The sequence below is a fragment of the Canis lupus genome, chromosome 3 (assembly GCF_048164855.1).
Source record: "Canis lupus baileyi chromosome 3, mCanLup2.hap1, whole genome shotgun sequence".
Lineage (NCBI taxonomy): Eukaryota > Metazoa > Chordata > Mammalia > Carnivora > Canidae > Canis > Canis lupus.
The window spans coordinates 9,296,620-9,317,445 of record NC_132840.1 but is presented as its reverse complement, the minus strand read 5'-3'; the positions used below and the strand labels follow the sequence as shown (position 1 = coordinate 9,317,445).

The 20,826-nt window shown below is 34.6% G+C and overlaps 1 long non-coding RNA gene across 4 annotated transcripts in view; it reads right to left on the bottom strand.

The window, feature by feature from the left end:
• Positions 1 to 1,796: 1,796 nt before the first annotated feature.
• LOC140628059 (uncharacterized) overlaps positions 1,797 to 20,826 on the bottom strand; it is a 136,718-nt gene continuing 117,688 nt past the window's right edge. For all 4 annotated transcript variants that reach the window (XR_012026482.1, XR_012026479.1, XR_012026485.1 and 1 more), the window contains 2 exons: positions 19,041 to 19,198; positions 1,797 to 2,029 (listed from right to left, as the gene is read on the bottom strand). This is a non-coding gene — a long non-coding RNA (uncharacterized lncRNA). The remainder of the gene's footprint in view (positions 2,030 to 19,040; positions 19,199 to 20,826) is intronic.

Below are 20,826 nucleotides of genomic sequence, written 5' to 3'. Positions count from 1 at the left end.
TCTTCTCAGCCTCTAGTTGTGAAGTTTAACCTTTCAATCCTCAGATTGGTTTCTTGGGCATTCAGAATTATTTGATAGTTATAGCTGTGTTTGAGGGATGAGGAAAGCCTACAGTCCTACTATGCCACCATCTTAACTCCTCCCTCCCTTGGATTTCTGATCTACTCTTACTTTGTACATCCCTAATTTCAGCAACCCCTACACATTAGGAGTAATAGAGAATCCATCCACCAGCCATGCTCCTATGCCATCCTGCTTAGCTTTCTTTAAAACCATTATTTTCATCTTTGCCTGCTCACCCACTGCCCACCCACACAAATGACTTTACCCCACCAACCAAAGAAAGGAACTTCAATTTGTCAGATAAATCTCATTATACCATATGACTTCCACATTCTCTGATTTTTATATTAGGATAGAGTATTTGGTCATCCTTCATATACTCACATTTCTTCAAAACTGTTTTCTATAAAATGAGATAGATTATGTTGGAAACACCATTGACATTAATATATTTCTGTGGATTTTAACCATTCAAGTTGACTTAACTCAATGACAACATGTGGAGCAGCAGATCATGAACACAACAGAAACAGAAAAAATAAACTAACCTTTCTACTGATGTAAAGGGAAAGCTAGACAAATGCTTTTCTTTCAATTAAGGACAAGTCTACCTACCACAGAATAAAGTAAAAGGCTATGCAACTGCCTAGGTAAAACATATACAAACAGAGAAAAAGAAAATAAGCAACTACCAAGACCTCATTCCCTTGCCCTCACTCACAAAATTTGGAAAAATAGGAATCCAGAGAATTAACCTAAAAACAGAAACTAATTAACAAACAATTATATAGGATCCTGGAGGAAACTGTCATTTCAGACAATTTCTAGACAATTAGAGGACAGAAAAAATAACAAGTCACAAAAATCAACAGAAGGTATAAAGAAATACTTGAACTCATTAGGAAATGATTCTAAACAATAAGCAGGACTGAATGACAAGAACCAAAAAAATAGGGATCCCTGGGTGGCGCAGCGGTTTGGCACCTGCCTTTGGCCCAGGGCGTGATCCTGGAAACCCCGGATCGAATCCCACGTCAGGCTCCCGGTGCATGGAGTCTGCTTCTCCCTCTGCCTATGTCTCTGCCTCTCTCTCTCTCTCTCTCTCTCTATGTGACTATCATAAATAAATAAAATTAAAAAAAATTAAAAAAAAAAAAGAACCAAAAAAATATATAAAGCATAATATAAATGTTCCGTGTCTTTTTCAATAAATGGATTTCTGTCCTTTTATTCTTTTAATGGCTTCTGTTTTCTAATCACTTGAAATTACTCATTCAAAATCCTCTTCATATGGGGTTAATAATGTTGTCCATCTGTAAGCAAAAAATTCCATACACAAATTTATTTTGGCTTTTCCTCCTGCTTTTAGTTGGATGGGTTATAGATAGATGTCATAATGCCATACTGCTGGGATCTAACACCAAGGGATATCTTTGTTCATGGACATTTTTCTTTTACATCCTTTTTAAGAAAATTGTAAAACATGTCAGATAATATGTCATTTAAGTTTGTTTGAAAAGATATGCAAAAGACAGAAATGCAAAGTTTAAAACAGGAGTTAATAAACACATCAATTGGTTTTTTTTTTATGATAAATTTATTTTTATTGGTGTTCAATTTACCAACATACAGAATAACACCCAGTGCTCATCCCGTCAAGTGCCCCCCTCAGTGCCCGTCACCCATTCACCCCCACCCCCCGCCCTCCTCCCCTTCCACCACCCCTAGTTCGTTTCCCAGAGTTAGGAGTCTTTATGTTCTGTCTCCCTTTCTGATATTTCCCACACATTTCCTCTCCTTTCCTTTATATTCCCTTTCACTATTATTTATATTCCCCAAATGAATGAGAACATATAATGTTTGTCCTTCTCCGATTGACTTACTTCACTCAGCATAATACCCTACAGTTCCATCCACGTTGAAGCAAATGGTGGGTATTTGTCGTCACATCAATTGGTTTTATAACCTACCAAGACACAAAGGTTATGCCATTTATCACTTTGTTGAAACTTGTGTTTTTAGTGTGTTGGCATTTTTAAAAATTATTGATCAAAGGCTAGTACTTGTCCTCCTTTGGTATTAATAACTCAACTTTCTCCACAGAAAACCATTGTTGGGGACACCTGGGTGGCTCAGTGGTTAAGCGTCTGCCTTTGGCTCAGGGCATGATCCTGGAGTCCTGGGATCGAGCCCCACGTCGGGCTCCCTGCATGGGTCCTGCTTCTCCCTCTGCCTGTGTCTCTGTCTCTCTCTCATGAATAAATAAATAAAATCTTTAAAAAAAAAAAAAAAACTATTGTTGAACACATGGCTCCCTGTACCCTTGCAGCATTCTGGGACTGAGATTTAGTGATACATTTGTTAAGCTGAACATGCAAGTTGCCCATCAGAGATTCAGCACTTGTTTAAACTATGCATAGCCTTCTTCCTGCAACGGCTAGCCTAAGAATCTCTAGGTTTTTGAAGTTTTGTTTTTTTTTTTTTTTTTTTTTTTTTATTCATGATAGTCACACACAGAGAGAGAGAGAGGCAGAGACACAGGCAGAGGGAGAAGCAGGCTCCATGCAGGGAGCCCGATGTGGGACTCGATCCCGGGTCTCCAGGATCGCGCCCTGGGCCTAAAGGCAGACGCCAAACCGCTGCGCCACCCAGGGATCCCCGGTTTTTGAAGTTTTTTGTGGGTTAGGCTTTTCTTCACTTTTATTGGCTTTCTTTCTGTCAGGAAGAATTCTAGGTTCTCTTTTTTGCCTGGGTCCTACAGTAGATTCTCAAGAAGGTAAGGGAAAGGAAAGACATACCACTAATTAACTAGTAAAATGAAATCCTGCTCAAGTTCTCTCAGGAGACACTTCTTGCCCATGTCCCCAAAGGCTCCAGACATACCCTTTATCTATCCAATCTGATCATCCTTCTCCATTTATTGGGGATTTTAGTTCACTTATATATATATATGATTAGCAACATAAATGGTCTTATTTATACCATCTTACTTGTACTTTAACCTTATTTTTCTCTTTTCTAAGTTTTTTAAAAGTATAATATAGAAAAATACACAAATCCTAAGTATACACACAAACTGAACAAACCCATGTAAATAGCACCCAGACCAAGAAACACTACATTACTACTATGCCCAATCCCCTCCCCTTTATTTCCCCTTCCAACCCTTATCTTGTCTTCACAAAGGTACCAAACATCCTGACTTCTAATACCATGAACTCATTTTCCTATTTTTCAACTTTTGTTAATGGAATTGAATTACCCAATATATCACAGAATATATATTGTGCCTGACTTCTTTTGCTCAATGTTATGTTAGTAAATTTTATCCATATAAAATGCAAACAGCTGTAGATTATCCTCGCTGCCATGTTCAGGATGTGAATCTATCCATTCTATCATTGAATGTCCTTGGGTATTTTCCAGTTTAAGGCCTTAGAAATAATGCTACTAAGAGCATTCTTATACATATATTTTGATTAATGTAGGCATGCATTTCTGTTGAGAATATACTTCTACACGGACCACTAGGTTTAAGCCATGGATATATTTAATTTTAGTAAATATTGCCAATGTTCCAAAGTGGCTGGATCAATTCACATACCCACCAGCAATGTATCAGAGTTTCAAGTGCTCCATATCCTCACCAACACTTGGTGTTTTCCATCTTTTAAATTTTAGCTATTCTACCGGGTATAACGTCATATCTCAACGTGGTTTTAATGTTCATTTCCCCAATGATTGTTAAGTTTATCATCTTTTCAACTAATTACTGACCATTTGTAAACTTGTTTTGCAAAATGTCTGTTCAAGCCTTTTGCCTATTTTTTTTTTTGCCTATTTATTACTGAATTGTCTTTTACTTCCTTATTTGCAGTTCTTTATATATTGTAAATATTGGCACTTTGTCATATATGTTTTGCAAATATTGTCTGCCACTCTGTTCTTGCTCTTAATGTTGTCTTTGATGAACAGAGTTCTTGATTTTAATGGAGTTCAATGTATCATTTTTTATGGTGAATGCTTTTTCATCCTGAATCAGGAATATTTCTCTACTACAGTCACAAGATATTCTCATATGTTTCCCTTTAAAGGCTTTATCATTTCACCTTTCACATTTAAAAATTCAATAAATTGGGATGTATAAATTCAATAAATTGGAATGCATACATTGTAGAGTTCCAGATGTATTTCTCCCAATCCAGATATCCAAGTAGGCCAACAATATTAATTTAAAAGACCATATTTTCTTTGCTGCAGTATACTTCTCAAAAATCAACTTTATATGTATTGATCTATTTTTGGATTCTCTATTAGTCAGTTCTATGAATAATCAGTATAAACTCTGAATGCCTATAAGCCACAATATCTGAATTTAGCTGTAACATATTTTCATACCTAGACTATATGACCTTCAGATTTGTCATTCTTGAAGATGGCTTTGGCTATTTCTAACACTTTATATATCCATATGAATTTTAGAACCAGCTCTCATTTCCACACTCAAAAAAAACTTCTAGAAATTTTATTAGAATTATGTCAAATCTACATATATGAAGAATTAATGTTGTTTCTTTTGGGTTTTTCTATGAGGATGATTTTTTTCCAATTTCAGTTTTTTTTTAAGATTTTATTTATTCATAAGAGACAGAAAGAGAGAGAGGCGGAGACACAGGCAGAGGGAGAAGCAGACTCCACGCAGGAAGCCCGACATGGGACTCGATCCCAGGACTCCAGGATCACGCCCTGGGCCAAAGGCAGACACTCAACCGCTGAGCCACCCAGGCATCCCTCCAATTTCAGTTTTAAATTGAGATATAATTCACATACCATAAAACTCCTCTTTTAAAACATAGTATAGTTTTCAGCATATTCATAAAGTCATACAATTATCACTAACTACATAACATTTTCATCACCTCCCAAAGAAAGACTTCATATCCATTAGCAGACATCCCCATTCCCCCCAAGCCCCTGCATACACCACTTACTTTTCTGTCTCTGTGAATTTGCCTATCCTGGACAATTCATATAAAAGGAATAATAAAATATGTGGCCTTTTGTGATTGGTTTCTTTCACCTAGCATGTTTTCAAGGTTCATTCATGTTCTACTATGTATCAGTACTTCACTCCTTTTTATGGCTGAAAATTCTATTTTATTGACATATCACATTTTGTTTTATCTATTCACTGATGTACATGCAGGTTGTTTCCACCTTTTCAGCTATTATGAATCATGCTCCTATGAGCATACATGTACAAGCTTTTGTACCTATGTGTAACATATGTGTAAACATAGGTTTTCAGTTTTTCTTGGATAGATGTTTAGGAGTGGAACTGCTGAGTCACATGGTAACCCTATGTTTAACTTTTTCAGGAACTGCCAAGCTATATTCCAAAGCAGTGGCATTATTCTATATTCTATATTCTATATTCCAGCAATGTATAAGAAATTCAATTTCTCCATATACTCATCAACACTTGTTATTGTCCTTTTTTTAATTATATCCATGATAATGAAGATTAACTAGCATATCACTCTCATTATAATTTCATTTCCCTAATAACTAAAGATGTTAAACATTTTTCATGTAATTAGTGGCCATCTGTATGTCTTCTTTAGAGAAACGTCTAATCAATTTTTTTTACCCATTTTAGGTGGGTTATTTGTCTCTTTATTGTTGAGTCATAGGAACTCTTTATCTCAATATTCTAGTATATAGAATATATAATTTACCATTATTTTCATTGTGTGAGTTTTCATTTTCTTGATAGTGTCCTTTGAAGTACAAAAGTATTAAATTTTGATAAAATTCAATTCATCTGTTTTTCTTTACATATGTTTCAAAAAACATCACCCAATTCAACACTATGAAGATTTACATCTGTGTTTTTACTTAAGTGTTGCTCTCAAACTCTAACTGCTTTGGCTAGAACCTCCAAGTATAATGTTGAATGGAAGTGGTGAAAACAGCATCCTTATCTTATTCCTGAACTTTGGAAGAAAAGCTTTCAAGTCTTTCTCCATTAAGTATGATGTTGGCTGTGGGTTTGCCCTTTAACATATTTATTTAATGGACTGTTTTCTTTTCTTTTTTTTTTTTTTAATGGACTGTTTTCTAACCAAGTCTAAAGTATGTTATAGATTTCTTTACTACTTAAGACTTCTAGGCTTACAATAGTTTGGGCAGTTGCTACAGACTAAGAAGGTGGAACTTGAATGTTGTTAAACTACTAAGAGATTTATTTATTAGTCCTTATGCATTAAGATGCAGAATTTCCCAAAATATATTATATGGAAAGATATTAGTTAGTGGCATATAACCACCACTGCCTTTTCTGTTGGGCAAGCCAGAAATCTAGGTTTTCTTCTAACATTTTCTTCTCCTTTTCCACTCATAGCCAATCCATGTACAGGTCTTGTTTACTTTAATCTTCTGAATCGGCTAACTTTTCTCAACCTACACCATCACTACTACAACCCAACTTGCTATTGTGTCTTACTTAGACACTGCCAGTCATACCTCAAAATCTTTCCCATGTTCCTTCTTGATCCCCTTCAGTCAGTGCTCTAACACGTAGCTAGAGTGGTCTTTCTGACGCACAACCTTCAATACACGTGATCTTTTTGTTCAAATCTTTTCCATGCTGTCTTGTCTGCTATGAGGATAAAGATCAAAATCCTAGGCAAACCCACAAACTCTCTCAAGTTTAACCCTGCCTGTCTTATTAATCTCCTTTAATTCTCCATACTCTAGCCTTACTGACCCCTTTTACTTCCTCAAGCTAAACAGGCTCATTCCCATCACAGAGCTTTTATATATCATGTTCTATCTGCTAGGAAAGTTCAATATACCAAGTGAAGTATACAGAAGTTCTACCAGCAACAAAATATGTATACAGAGACCTGAAACTCAATTGTTAGCTTTACTTCTTTTACTTCAATCATTCATATGAGAATGAAAATGGTATAAAGGATGACTTTCATAGATGATGTGTGTTTAACTTGGTACAGAAAAAGCTGGGGTCCATGAATTCCTAAAGCCTAAAATACTGCCATTATAGTTCCATTCCTTCAGTATAGGAATCTGAGATAAACTTTTTAAAATTCAAAAAGTATTATCTTAAGTAGTCTTCAAAAATTTTATTATACTTTTTAACAGCTGTTAAAAAGTTATCTAAAAAGACATAGAAAGATAAACATAGGACAGAAAACTTTGGATGATGGGTAGAGGAAATAAATAATCCTAGTGGGGGAGCTAAAGAAAAATATCAACTGTTTCACTATTCCATCTAAAGACTCAGTTTGGGTTGCTGTTTTTTTTTAAGATTTTATTTATTAAAATAATAAGATAGAGCACACACAGGGAGGAGAGGAAGAGGGAGAAGCAGACTCTCCACTGAGCAGGGAGCCTGATGCAGGTTCACTCTCAAGACCCCAGAATCATGACCTAAGTCATAAGCATAAGCTTAACTACTTAACTGACTAAGCCACCCAGGCATCCCTAAACACTGTCAATTTTAAAATATCTCGCAATTAGTGATTTTAAAGTATTCTATAGGATTGTCTTTTATTATTAAAAAAAAAGTGTTTTAGGTAGAATACACATTCTTTTCAAGTGCACATGGAAAAGTCACTGAGATAAACATGCTGGCTCATAAAATCAGTTTCAACGAATACCCAAAAACTGAAATAATACAGAGTATATTCTCTGAACAATTTAACAAAACACTCTAAAGAAATAAGTATCTAGAATATCCCCCAAATATCTGCAATTTGAACCACACACTTTTGAATAACCAGGAGCAAAAGAAGAAATCATACAATTAAAAAATAATAGAAGCACAACATACAAAAAAATCTAGGGATGTAGCCTAACCAGGGACTAAAGGGAAATTTTTAGCTTTAAATTCTTATATTTAAAAGAAGATGTAGGGACATCTAGGTATCTCAGTTAAGCACCCCACTCTTGGCTTTGGCTCAGGTCATGATCTCACAGCTATGAGATGGAGACCCAGGTCATGCCTCCACTCTTAGCAAAGAGTCTGCTTGGCATTGTTTCTCTTCCTCTCCCTCTGCCCCTCCCCACTACATGTGCATGCACATTCTCTTTCTAAAAAATAAAATAAAATAAAATAAATAAAATAAAATAAAATAAAATAATAAAATAAAATAATGGGGCACTTGGGTGGCTCAGCCAGTTAAGCATCTGCCTTTGGCACAGGTCATGATTTCAGGGTCATAGGATCACTTCGCTCCCACCCCCCTTCCATCAGACTCTGCTCAGTATGGAGTATGCTTCTCCTTCTCCCTCTGCCTCTCCCATCTGCTCTCTTGCTCTCCCAAATAAATAAAAATCTTTTTTAAAAAATTAAAAATAAATAAAAAATCTCCCAACAACCCAAAACTCCAGAGCCAAATGGCTTCACTGGCAAATTTTGCCAAATGTATAAAGAAGATATAACACCAACCCTATACAATCTGTTTCAGAAAATGAAAGGAACACTTCCCACTTGTCTTATAAAGCCAACACAGAAGCCTAACAAAGATACATAAGAAAATTACAGATGGGTATCCCTCATGAATATAACAACAAAAATCTTTAAGAATATATTAGCAAAAGTGAATCAAGCAATATATTAAAATATATTTCATAACAAAGTAGAGTTTAACCCTAAAATGTGAGGTTGATTTAACATTTGAAAATCAATATACTACATTTACAGAATAAGGGGAAAAAAACAAATGATCATCTTAACAGATGAAAAAAATCATTTGACAATACCCTCCTTATGATAAATTCTCAACAAATTAAAAATTTTTTAAAAACTTTCTCAAGGGCAGCCCTGGTGGCTCAGCAGTTTAGCACCGCCTTCAGCCCAGGGCCTGACCCTGGAGACCCAGGATCAAGTCCTACGTCAGGCTCCCTGCATGAAGCCTGCTTCTCCCTCTGCCTGTGCCTCTGCCTCGCTCTCTCTCTGTATCTCTCATTAATAAATTTAAAAATTTTTTAAAAATAAACTTTCTCAAACTGCTGAAAGACATCTATAAAATCCATACCTATGATCATAACTAATGGTTAAATACTAATGCTTTTTCTCTAAGAACAGGAATAATGCAAGGATGTTCACTCTTATCAATTCTTTTCAAAACCATCCTGGAGGTTCTAGCCAGTGTCCTAAGAAAAAGAAAGCATAAAGATCAGAAAGTAAGGAATTAAAATAATAAATAGTTTAAGAAATTTATAAAAATACAAATATGCAAATAACTATTTCTACCACCCAACTCCTAATGATAACCACTGTTAATATTTTGGTATTCTTTTCCTATGAATATATATGCTTTTTTCTCCAAAAGAGATGTGTTGTTGATTGCCTTCTCCACTTAATGATAGTGATCTCTTTTCCATGTCATTTAATATGCTTAATAGCATCGTTTTTCATTTTAAGTAGTATTCCACTGTATGAATGTTGAATGTTCTACTCACACTTTAATCAAATCCATGTGGTTAGACATTTATTTTTTTAATGATTTTTCCAGCTTTATTGAAGTATAATTGATAAATTACATATACTTTAAGTGTACAATGTAGCAAATTTCGATTATGTAGTACAATATTAACTATAGTCATCATGCCATACATTAGATATCCAGAGTTTATTCTTCTTATTATAACTGAAGGCTTGTATACTTTGTGTTTTTTTTAATGTAAATTCAATTGGCCAACATATAGTACATCCTTATAGTTTCAAATGTTTAGTTAGTCGAAATGCTTTCACTCTTAGTACACAATAACTAGATATTTATATATATATCCATGACTCTTTGAGCTAAATCCCTAGGAATAGAGTTTCTGGGTAATATTATAAGCACATTTTAAGATTTTGATTCTCATTGCCAGTTTCATGACCAAAAGTATATACCACTTTTTATGTCCAGAGAAATGCATGGACAGTTGATGTTTTATATGCTTTCTCCAAACCTTTTATCTGCCCCTTGATATCATCTCCAACTTCTATGCAGCATTCTCATCTCTCTTTCATTCAACCTACATGGCTTTGGTTGAAGGTAGCCCCACTACAGATCTATGAATGAAACATATAGCTCCAGCCTAAACTAAGCAATATAACTACCTGAATCCAGCTACTGGCTTAGAGATAGGCTCGTATCTCAAGTTGGGCCAATGAGATCTATAGAAAACTGAAGATTTCTATGAAACCAATGTCCTCTCCCTTCTCTCATTCACCCTGCAAGTAGATAAGGAAACAATCTCAGGAACTATTTATAATCTTAAATTGGCCTTAGGATGAAGCTGAAACTGTAGAAAGCAGAGAGTAGAGATGTAAAGAAACCAGGTTCTAAAAAAAAAAAAAAAGAAAAAAAGAAAGAAAGAAAGAAACCAGGTTCTAGATAATACTGTTGATTGCCTGAAATAAGCCAATCTTCTGAATTTCAAGCAATGAGAGCCAATAAATATCATTTATTAAGTTATTTGAATTAGGTTTTCTGTTACTTGCCACCAAATATAACCTAATAGAGGACAGTATCTGTATTATTCTTCATAATCCATGAAAATAATCTTTTAAATATATTGCTGGGGCACCTGGGTGGCTCAGTGGGATAAGCATCCAACTCCTGATTTCAGCTGAGGTCATGGTCTCAGGGTCGTGGGATCAAGCCCTGTGGGGAGGCTTGCTTAAGGTTCTCTCTCTCCCTCTCCTTTTGCCTCTCCCTATCCCTCAACCTGCTCACACTTGTGTGCATGAGCTATCTAAAAGAAAAAATACACACACACACACACACACATATATAAATATATATACATATACACATATTGATAGATTATTTTTTATTTGCACTTCTTTGACTACTAGTGAGGTTAAAATGTTTTCACAACTGTACTGGATATGTTTCTTTCTTTGGTAAATCTTTTGTTAATATCTCTTTTTTTCTATTATTGTGCTTAAATTCTTGATTGTAAGAATTTAATATATAAAATATTAGCACTTTGGCACATGTATTAAAGTTGTTTTATGAGTTCATTGCTTGGCTTTGTTTTTACATGGACAAAGCTATCAATAATTTCCTTTAGAGTTTTATCCATTAGTAACAAGTTTAGAAAGTCTATTAACATTTTAATACTACATAAATAGTAAGTACATTTATTGGAAAGACAAATAATCACTGCTGAGCCTTGAAATAATAATAATATGGAAGTTAAAATGGAAGAAACATTTCCAATCTAGAAAAAAATACAAAGAGATTAAAGTCAAGAAAGAAAAGATCAAGATTTGAGGGAATAGGTATAAATCCAAGAGTTGAGAAATATGAACTCCAGAAGGAGAAAAGTAAAGCTATGGGAAAAGACAGTAACTGAGTAATATGAGAAAATATCCCTGAGCTAAAAGCCTACAGAGGGAAAAGACTCAAATAGTTCCAGGTAAAACTGATAAGAAATATATATTCAGGCATATCCTAAAGAATTTCTGAACTCAAAGGAATAAAAGGCAATATCCATTTTCAAGGTAGAAAACGCAAACAACAGATGAAAAGAATTTAGGCTGATATCAAACATTCATCTCCAACACTAGAACATAGATGATAATGGAGTAACATTTTTAAGATTACTGAGAAGGAAAGAAATGAGCCCTAAAAATTCTGGAATCCAGCTAAAATAATCGAGAAAGACATTTGTAAAAATGCAGTGAGTAAGGGAAGATATCACTCCGTATGCCGCAAGATAAATTCTGATAATAAACTAGAATTAAGCACTAAGTTACCTTAACAAAATTTAAGAGTTGGGGCAGTGAGAATGGAAGAAGAATGAGAAGGAAGAAAACATCCTTTGTTATTCTCTGAGAATTAGGAACAAGGAGAAAGTAGAAGTGAAAGTGTTCCTAAGAATAAAATTCAATGGGAGAATAGTCTCTCTTCCAGACATGTTGTTCTAATATGAAAAGAATGATGATACTTGACATTTATGTTTAACATATACCACACACTGTTCTATGTGTATTAAATATGTTAAGTCACTAATCCTCACAAAAACTTGATGAATAAAATTAGAAGTAAATAACAAATGAAAAACTTTATATAATCATGGTGATTATGTCTTTTATCTTAAGAGATGGAAACTGTCAGTTATACATTAGAAAACAAATCTAGTCACACCATATTTAATATAAAGTTTTAAGAAAACAAACAGATGTGGACATATATTAAAGATTTGTGTTTACCTCTTTTCCATACTGCAATCTACAAAAAGCAATTTTTAAAAATTTAAAAATACACAAAAACCCTAACAAAGAGAATAGAAAGTAATGACTAACAATCGGAGGACAAACATTATATGGTCTCACTCATATGGGGAATATAAAAAATAGTGAATGGGAATAAAGGGAAAAGGAGAGAAAATGAGTGGGAAACATCAGAGAGGGTGACAGAACATGAGAGACTCCTAACTCTGGGAAACAAACAAGGGGTAGTAGAAGGGGAGATGGGCAGGGGGATGGGGTGACAGGGTGACAGGCACTGAGGGGGGCACTTGACGGGATGAGCACTGGGTGTCATACTATATGCCAACATATAGTTGGCAAATTGAACTCCAATTAAAAAAAAATACAGAAAAAAAAAAAGAAAGAAAGTAGTGACTAAGAAACAGTACGAAGTATTTGAGCCTTGAAATCTGTCAGACTGCTAAACTCAGTTGATCAGAAAATATTAAACATAGGCCAGCAGCCAAATAAGGTAATTTTTAGCTCCAGAACTCCAGTAGAGCACAGCAGAGGCATCAAGTAATTCTATAGACTGCAGTTCAAGTAACTTGAAACTATGTAGAAAGAAGAATTAGGATCCATACCCTAACTCGGCAGTCATGATTTAAAGCCCAATTCTACTATTTATCACCTGTGTAATCCTGGACAAATTCCTTAACCTCTCTGAGCTGTTTCTTCACCTGGAAAATGAATATGCTAGCAAAATCTACTTCAAATTAGCCCTTCTAATGGGAAGCCATTAGAACACAGCCTGCCACATCATAAATTCTAAAAGAAGATCAAGTATTAATAAGGGCTCCAGAAAGAGAAAATGGAGAGACATAAATAGTCAAAGTAATCTTTTTAAAAGTATCTGTAACTAAAGAAGTTGAGTTTCCAGATTAAATAGGTCTACCTGTCCCCAATACAATGAATGCAAGGACAATTCCTCCAAGGTACCTCATCTGTTTTAAAAAAGAAAAGAACTCAAAACTTTTGAAATGAAAAAGGGGGAAAAAAAGAGCATTCTAAAGATTAGAAGAAAAAAAATAAATAAAGATTAGAAGTCAGAACTGCATTTGATTTCTCAACAGCAACTCTGAAAGCCAATGTTTTTCCCTCAAAAAAAAACCCAAGGAAAAATGAAATTCCAACTTAGAATTTTAGATCCAGCCAAGTAGTAGTAAAATGAGAGAGTAAAGGCATTTACATATATGCAGTATCTCAAAAAAAAAAAAAAAACCCTACCTCCTATGCATTATTTCTCAGGAAGCTAGTAGAGTACGTGATAAACAAAACAGAGGGTTTAACACAATAAAGAGGAAGACTTAGAATACAGAAAATAGAAGATCCAACACAAAGAACTGGTGACAGGATCTCACAGAATGAAGCTGAGTTAAGTCCCAGGGCAATGGCTGTGCAACAGGTTTGAAAGGCAAGCAATGCACACTGGAACACAATGTTGGGCAGTTCCAGAAGGAATACCTAATCAAGAGAATAGCACTGAGAGATCACCAGTTTTTAATCACAGCAACTTGACAAATAATGTAGGGCTGAATTAGTGATAGATATAGTTATAGAAAAATAAAATAAAAAGAAATACAAAGCAATTACAAATCCAGGAAAACAAAAGGTTAATAAACAAGCAATAATACAAACAGCATACACACAAACACAAAGATTCAGCTATTCGTGATGTTTATGTAGTCATGATGATGAAGATTCTGATTATTTAATCAAATATGACATATCTATAATGACAGGACAGAAGGAAGAAAACTGTGTTTGCCTCGGAGGAGAGATGGTATAAATAATACTAAATCTCATCAATATTATCAGGAAGTCCATTGATATCTGAAACTGGGAAAAAAATCAGTTATAGTATTTTTAATTTTAAAATATGCAAGGAGAGGTGCTTGGTGGCTCAGTTAAACATCTGACTTCATTTCAGCTCGGGTCATGATCTCAGTTCATGAGATCAAGTACCACAATGGGCTCCACACTGGGCATGGAGTCTGCTTAAGATTCTCTCTCTCCCTCCTCCGCTCCCTACTTGCACTCTCTCAATATATATATATATATATATATATATATATATATATATATATATAACATACATATACACACACACACACATATATATATGAGGAAACAACAAAAAAATATACAATTTTTTAAGTAGTTGCCACTAAGGAAAAGGCCTCAAGACTGAAGATATCTATAATAATATGTATTATAGGCTTTGCAACATTATGTAATATTGTATAATAAATATTGTGTATTAAATACAATATTGTATGTAAATATTGTGTATTAAAATAAACTGCAAATTTAAAACAATAAACCAAATGAAAGGATAGTTAAAAATATTTCAGGCAGACAGAAAAGAGTAGCAACATTAATAGCAAAAATGATGAAAAAAATTAGATATAAAATTAAAAATCCAGAATTATATGATAAAAGGTAGAATTTTCAAGATGAATTTCCAAGATGAAATTCATAAACCTGTTTGCACCAAACATACCAGAGCTAAATATATGAAGAAAATGAAAATGTGATTTTAAAATGCAAAAGTGATTATAATCCAATTATAGGGATTTCCCAAGCAAGACAGATAGCAGGAACCAGACTGTGCTGCCAGCAACAAGTAGGTAACAGTCAAAAATATATGAAAAATAGTTTTTAAGACACTGGATATTAGGCAGTGGAAAACACTGATCCCTTAAAGATGCAAAACAAGTAAGATGAACCCAAAGATTGTCCCGGCTTACTCCTTTGAGACAGTTTCTAGGTCATTGTGCAAGTAGAGGGAAAAAACACTGAGGCAGAACTCAGCGAACTTTCAGATTTGAGGAAATATGAAATCCCAAATGCAGTGAAAATATATTTGAAAACAAAGGCAAATAAAGAGTTTTTCAGATATACAAAAGCTGGAAATATTCATCACCAGCAGACCTGCTGAAATGTTAAAAGAAGCCCTTCAAACAAAAGGAAAATGACACCAGATAGAAATATGGATTTGTATAAAGGAATTAAGATAACCAGAAATAGGGGCACCTGGGTGATTCAGTTGGTTAAGTGTCTGACTCTCAATTTCAGCTCAGGTCATGACCTCAAGGTTGTGAGATCAAGCCCTACATCAGGCTCCACACTGGGGGTAAAGCCTGCTTAGGATTCTCTCCCTCTGCCCTTCCCCCTACTGCATTCTCTCAAAAATAGGCAAATCTTTAAAAAAAAAAAAAAAAAAAAAAAAGATAACCAGAAATAAAAACAACACAAATAATACATAGCTTTTTTATTATTTAAATCTGTTTTAAAAATACTTGACTGTTTTGGGATGTGTGGGTGGCTCAATTAGTTAAGCATCTGCCTTCAGCTCAAGTCATGATCCAGAGTCCTGGGATGGTGCCCTACATTAAGCTCCCTGCTCAGCAGGGAGCCTGCTTCTCCCTCTCCCTCTGCCATTCCCCCTCTTCTCGCTCTGTCAAATAAATAAATAAAATATTTTAAAAGTTAATTAATTAATTAATTTAAAAAAATAAAAGATATTTGACTGTTTCACCAAAACGAATACAATGTAATGTGGTATTTGTAACTTATGTAAAATATGTGACAATAGTAATATAAATGTCAGGAAGGAAGGAATATAAGTGTGTTATTCTAAGGTTTTGTTTTTACTAATGATAAAATGGTATATCACTTAAAAGTAAGCTGTGATAAGTTAAATATGCATACTGTATACCTGAACAAAACTAAAAAAAATAAATAAATGAAGAGTTACAACTAGTGAACTAAAAAATGAGATAAATTAAAATCATAGGGGTGCCTGGATGGCACTGTCAGTTGGGCAACTGACTCTTGGTTTCAGCTCAGGTTGTGGTCTTAGAGTCTTGAGACTGCCCAGCGCAGTCGGCTTGGAGTTTCTCTCTCCTTCTGCCCCTCTCCACAGTGCTCTCCCTCTCTCTCTTTCTCAAATAAATAAGTAAATGTTGTTTTCTTTTTAAAACAAAATCATAAAAAGATCCAGTTGGTCCAAAAGGAAAAAAGGGGAAAAAGGTGACAATCGGACAAATATATTAAATATAAATGGTCTAAATATCCTAACTAAAAGGCAAAGATTGTCAGATTGTATATAAAAGCAAGATTTAACTATATTTTGCCTACAGAAAATATAAATTTTAAATATAAATCACAGGGCAGCCCCAGTGGCTCAGTGATTTAGCGCCACCTTCAGCCCAGGGCCTGAATCTGGAGACCTGGGATTGAGTCCCATGTCAGGTTTCCTGCATGGAGCCTGCTTCTCCCTCTGCCTGTGTCTCTGCCTCTGTGTGTGTATGTCTCCTTGAATGAATAAATAAATAAATAAATAAATAAATAAATAAATAAATAAATAAAAATCACATATGGGCTAAAAATAAAAGGATGGGAAAAGATAACCATGCTAACACTAATCAAAAGAAACCTAGAGTGGTGATACTATTCACGTTTATTAGATTTCAGAGTAAACCTATCACAGCTACATGGGGATCAATTTATTAAGACATAAGTCATCTTAAGAATACATTCACCAAATCATACACCCTGAAAGTACATAAAGCAATATGATAGAACTCCAAGAAGTAATAGGGAAATCCACAACTATAGTTAGAAATCTCAATACCCACCTCTTAATAAATAATAAAACTTATAAACAGAAAATCAGTAAGGATACATAAGATTTAAACCACATAATCAAACAATATGTACTAGTTGATTCTTTCAACAACAGAATACACATTCTTTTCAGGTGCACATAAAACATTTACCAACATACATTATATTTTGCAGCATTAATCAAATACCAAATTTAAAAGGACTCAAGTCAAACAAAATACATTCTATGATGACAATGAAAAGATATTAAAAGGAACATAGGGAAAAAAGGATGGTAGGAGTTAGCTGTAACATCAAGTTCTATGGGGATCCCTGGGTGGCTGAGCAGTTTAGCGCCTGCCTTTGGCCCGGGGCGCGATCCTCGAGTCCCGGGATCGAGTCCCACGTCAGACTCCCTGTGTGGAGCCTGCTTCTCCCTCTGCCTGTATCTCTGCCTCTCTCTCTCTCTATGTCTATCATAAATGGATAAATAAAATCTTAAAAAAAAAAATCAAGTTCTATGTAACCTAACCTGACATATGCCTCAATGTAAGTTAGAAATGAGTGCTGTGTAGTGCTCTATCTGGTACATGCACTATATCTTTATGTTTCCCTCCCTCATTCATAAAGACCGTTCTTGTCCACAGTACCCTGACACTTCAAGGTTATCACTGGGTTCTCCTCAGGGTCTACTCCTCTTAGGAAAGGAAAACATTTCTTTTACATGCTGGTTGGTTCTCCTCATAATTCTACCTTGTCTGAATATTTTGCAAATATCTCTCCTAGTTTCTGAATGTTGTTAACACTGTATCTTATTTTTTAACACTGGCATACCTTTTTCTCTCATTTTACATTCCTTTTGGTCATTTAAATGGGAATTTAGATGGTATAGTGACATGCATATGCTCAAATCACTTCCTTTAATCATAATCCACATGTCTCTTCTAATTTATCTTTTTTTATTTCAAAGCATCCCATAAAACTTCATGGGATGCCTGGCTGGCTCAGTCACTGGAGCATGTGAATCTTGATCTTGGAGTTGTGAGTTTGAGTCTCATGTTGGGTGTAGAGATTAAAAATAAAATCTTTTAGAAAAATTTAAAAAATATAAAATATCACAAAATTTCCTTAGTCAATGAAACTGTACAATTTTTCCTCTGGATACTTACTTTCAAACATCTAAAGTAAAAGGTCTTCCCAAATATGTAAATCAGGAAAAAATATAGCCATAGAGTTAATAAACATATTCTTCCTGCATTGCCTTAATAAAAATGCAAGTGAAGCATTTTCAGAAGCTCAAGTTAAACAGTGAGACTTGAGGAAAAGGAGGGAGAAGGATGAAATTAGTGACAGACCAAATAGCTGAAGTCCTTGTTCAATCACAGCCTTAAATGTGTGCAAGCATACACACACACACACACACACACACACACATCCCACTTCTTTATTAAAATGCATAAAGCAGCCAGAAGCAGGAGCACCAATAAATTCTTCTGTATAAGCAGAATTTTTTAATGGCTCCCTGAACACTAATAACCACTGCTCTCTTATGTGTACTTGACTCTGTTTAACCTTTTTCTGGTGCTTTTTAACTTCTCCAAGTCAGGTACTAATATGGAACTAATGTGGGCTTTATTTTCCCTATAGGAATAGCAAAAAGAGCAGTGCACATTATCGTAATCACACAAGTCCTTCTAGTAACGGTAGGACTTTAGATCAAAGCTTATGCATTATAGCCCAGGAAAAGAATTTAATAACAACTGCAAGGCTAAGCAATCTTGTTTTTAAACATCAGATATTTCATTGACTCTCAGTCATGGAAAAAAACACTCCTGACTAGCCAGTGACCCAGTAGGAGGGATAATGGACATCTTTTCTGTCTTGGTTAAGTTGCTGTTGACCTCAGCAGCAAAGATATCCATGCAATGGCTGACCATCACAGCCTGACATTGATGAAGGATGGCTAGAAATATGAACCCTTTTTATCTTGGAAAGATGAATTTTTGAGATAGTTCTCACTGCTGGAAATAACAATTTAAGTGAGAGGGATAGGGACAATGTCGTGTTTCTGTTCATATCAATCACATACCTCAATATTCCAGGTTCCTTATGAGTTGCTAACGTGAAATGTATTAAAACATATCCCAGACTCAGCATTTCTGCCTGATTCATCTTCATTTAAGTTTTTTTTCTCCAGTTTTTTGGATTTTTTTAATGATTTTTGTCTCACAGGATACCTTGGAGATGCTTAAGAAAAAAGAAACATGTTCATTGTAGAAATGAACAAGATGCATCAAGATTCTTTTGCCTCCTGACTTTTAGCTGCTGGATACTTTTCAATTCTTTTATTTTTCTAATACAGAGGTCACTCCAGTATCCTGACACTATAGTAGTTGTTTTCCAGCTGCATTAATCCATTTCCTGCTGAGCTTCTGCAAAAAGAGGAATTCATTTGACACCAGCAGGGAAAGACAAGGGAAAAATTAAGGGAGAATGAGTAAATAAATAATTTAAGCAAAAAAGAATAGCAAGAAGAAAGTAAGTGACTATCTGCTGGTGTGCATGTATATATAAACAAAACATGAGTAAAAGTGGGTAGGAAGAGGGGGCCTAGAAACCAAAACATACTCCTTTAAAACACAAAAACAAAAACAAAATGAGGATCTGTTGGTGTCTAATAAAATGTAGTCCCCTTAAGGTTTTTATCTGGGTCCAATTTAAATACCATCTTGAAATAAGAACCGAGTTCATCACTTGTCTCAGCTGAATAAAAACATGACTACCAAAGAGTTCATAGAAATAAAATTAGTTGCTTCCAGGGTTAGCCCAGTATTTTCATCAAAGCTGTAGTCAGATATGTAGCTAAGCCAACATAGTTGCAAATCATTGCTCTGACACCATATATATATATGTTTGCCATACTTGGCAATGCATTATGTTTGCATTCGTAATTATTTTCAGACACAGGATCACATATGCACATAAACCTGGATAATAGCTACCTCTTATCCAAAGTCAACTGGGAACACTGAAATACCCTCAAAAATACCTATCTATAGAAAGAAGAAATTGAGACACATTTCCTACTGTTTTATTAATTACAGGGGAATTAAAATGACTAGAATAATCAAATACACCTGGTAAATAAATTCTGAAATACTCCTACAGCACTTTTGAAAATATAGTCCTAAAGAGATCATTTACATGATACCCAAGAAAACGTGTAACCACAACACTGATAAGAAGCTAATTAAAAAGATGCAAATTTCTAGCTAATTGGCCAAATGATTTTAACTTATATATCATATTTCCTTTCATTATATTTATATAATAAAAGTTTGTATCAAACCAACATATTTTATAATTTCCCTCTCATCTCCAAATATAATAACTAGTAACTATCAAAATTGGTGAATCACTTTCTATGAGCTTTCCTTTTATCCCCTCTCTAAAAGTTAATTAAGAAATATCAGTTATGCAAAAAGTATATAAATTGGTTGCTTATAACTGAATTGAGAGTGACCATTATAGTTCCAGGTCAACTTTAATTAGGAAAATTATAACATTTAGCTAGGATGATGGCCACATTTCTGAGATCATATCTATGTGCAATGCACTGGTTTCACTATGATTTTATTACCCCCAATTTATAGACAAAGAAACTGAGGCTTAGAGAGATTAATTGCTTTAAGTTACATTGCCAATAGCCAAACTTAAATGGAAGCCAGTCTTATTTCAGAGATAATCCTTTCCTCCACTATACTTATTGCCTTCCTACTACTGACACGTCCTAAGCCAAAATACAGAAGTATAGGATTCCTATTCACATATGTTCTGATATTTATATAAAACTGCATATCTTGGGCAGCCTGGGT